Here is a 3,030-nt window from a genome sequence, read left to right on the forward strand (position 1 = left end):
GAATGATTTTTGGCAATTAAGACATGTTTATATGTTATTAAACATAATTAAATTAAGTTAAAATGATAAAAATGATCAAAATACCTAGGGTTTTGAAGGGATTAGAAGAAAATCAGTTTGCAGCTTCTTTGGAGAAGATATTGTGTGAAAATTATGTTTAAACAAATCTTACAAAATAACTTATACGATTTTTGGGGTGGCTCCCCCCCTTCAGCGATCGGAAATAAATAATGGACCAGTTTTGGGCCCATTTTTGCCCAAAAGTCTGGATTTGCAAGAACAAGTGTGAAAATCCAAGTACAAATTTATTTTGGGTTTGGTTTTTGGCGCGAAAAATATATCGGGTGCGTCATACAGTGCGAAAACGAGTGTTTTTCGGCTCTTTTTGTATAAATTTATAAAAACATAGTATACATTTGTAAAAATCGAAAATATTTTCATGGATCGCTTAAAACATTTCAAATAAGTGTTTGGTAAGTCTTTTTCGTCTTAACGGATGATACAATGCTTGGTTTGTAACTATCTTTCGCGTTTAAATCTATAGCGGGTAGTTAAACGAGCATGTTTTCGTTTAACTTGTTTGCTATCAAACTAAGGCCATATTACTAATATGTTAGCTTATATTAATCACATATCACTTATAGATGCCCCCCCTCCCCAGGATATCTGGGTCATAACCAGACTCTTTCGGTTAATCGTTTGATTGTTACATAATACTCGTTTATTTGTTTAATCGGTAAAGAAGTACTGAGGTGTACCTGGTTTTGTCTCAAATGTCACAGGTTCTAACATTTCCCTCCTCATCGCTAAGCATTCCCTCAAAGTCATTATTTTACTTGTAGAGCTGCTTGCTTGAGTTTTTCTTTTCTTGGTCTCAAAGAGAGATAGTTCCAAAGTATGCACTTTGTTTATTCTCTTGTTTCTTTTCTCCCTTTCATCCTGGCTGCGTATCTCTATTCTCCTCTGCTTCAAGAATGGGAATCCCTTTTTTGATTTTTCTTTAATAAATCTAGAGAGATCATTTCTTTGTTGCCCGGCCAGTTGACTTCTATTTTGATTGTCATATAAGTCCAAAGTAGCCATCTTCTTCAGCTGTTCTTCTGAAAAATCTCTCAAATCATCTCTGAATATGATTAGAGTTTCTTTACCGCCTTCAGTTACTACCCTCAAGGTCTTAGATTTCTTGTCATAATAAAGATTTGTAGGCAGATATACGTTTCTTGGTGGATCAGGCCTTACAATCTCAGACCTTGGGGTTCGGCTTGTGCTTTCCTATGGATGTTTCTTTGTTAGCTCTAGCCCAGCTTCTTCATACCATTTCTTTATTGTATCGTCAGTTTGTACCAGTAGTCTTGACATTTTTGCACCATTCTTATGCAGAGCACTCATCATCTCTGCCCTCACAAGTTCCTCCATTCTTCTCTTTTCTTCTTGCAATCTTCTTTGTATTTCAATATATAATCTCTGCTCTCGATTGTATATGTCTAACAGTTGTTCATGAGGCATGTTATTGAACTGATCTTCAGTCATACCCTTTCTCATCACAAATTCTTTTAACGTCTGTACCCTCAGAGGATCTTCAAACCACTCTCTCACCTCCTTCTCCTTTCTTTCATTCTCTTTCCTCTCCGACTCCATTCTCATTCTCAGCTCCTGTTCTCTCACATATTCTTCCTGGCTCTTCTTATCTTTGTGGGAATCTTTGACTAATTGAATTTTTCTTTTTAGATCTTCAAGAGAAAGATTTATCAATGAGTTGTAACTGTAGCCATATATTCGGAGAAACTTTAGGTCATTATGTTTGTCCTTCAATGCTTCATATTCATTTTCATCTCTGGCCTCTTTTTCAGTTCTTCTCTTGCTGCTATCCGATTCTACCAACACTTTCTCTGCCTTTTCCTTCTTCTTAGTCACCTTTTCCACATAATCTGAAATATCATCCATAATTCTTGTAAATTCTGTCAATTGTTTCAAAGGATTGAAAGGTTAGGAAATGCAGGTTTGTTTCCAGCTTTTAACAACAAATCTCTTTTTGATTTCCTTTTTCTCCAGCCTTCAGCCTCTTGTTGAATACTTTCTCTTGTCATTCTTTCAATATATCTCTCATCATATTCAAGACTTATCAAATAGGCTTTATCTTCATTCTCCCTCTCATCATCTTTCAATCCTATCTCTTCTTCATCATCAAGATCAGTTAGTTAATCAAGATTGTGAAGGGCTCCAATCATTGGTTCTTCAAGATTGATAGATTGAGCTCCTTCAACTTCTGCAGATTTAACCTCCCTTCTCTTGTACACTTTTACCTTCACTGATTTCTGTCTTTTTGGCATGGGAGTTTCAACTTCAGATGTCTCCTTCCTTTTTGCTCCCCCTTAGCTTCAGCTTCAAGTTTCGTTGGCTCAGTGATTATTGGTTTGGTTGCAGCAAGTTCATGAGTTTCATCATCGTGTTCATCATCTATAACCTCTTTGATTTTAGGTTCAGTGGCTGATGCTATTGGTTTTTCATTCAACATTTCTTCAACAACCGGTTCTTTCACATCATTATCTTTGTCCTCTTCATTTACTTCACACATGACAGGTTCAGTAGTTTCATCTAGTTCTTCAACTACTGGTTCTAAACTTTTGCTTAAGTTTATGAAGTCTTTCTGTGCCTTTTTCGCAGCTTCAACTATCTCAGGATGATGCCCTTTTGGCTTGTTCAATATGTCTATAAGATCTTTCATTATGACTAATTTGAACATTGAGCTTGCGGATATCTCAATTGTTTCATATTCATAGGCTACTAGACCGAGTTCCTGTTCTTTTGTTGTTTCAGGTTCTTCAGTTTCAAGTTTGGTTATTACTGGCTCAGTTTGTATGGGCTCTTGTTCATCATCATTTTGTTCAGTTGGATTTTGTTCACCAGTCTATGTTGCTTTTAATGACTCCAACGTTGCCCTAATAGCCTCATCTGCTTCCTTTCTTAATCTTTCTTCTTCCTCCTCCTTTCTCCTCATTTCCATCAGTGCTTCAAGCACTTCCTTGTCAA

Source organism: Bidens hawaiensis, unplaced genomic scaffold, assembly GCF_021521415.1.
Source record: "Bidens hawaiensis isolate Kalapana, Puna unplaced genomic scaffold, B.hawaiensis_p1.1 tig00007409_1, whole genome shotgun sequence".
In the NCBI taxonomy this organism is placed as follows: Eukaryota; Viridiplantae; Streptophyta; class Magnoliopsida; order Asterales; family Asteraceae; genus Bidens; species Bidens hawaiensis.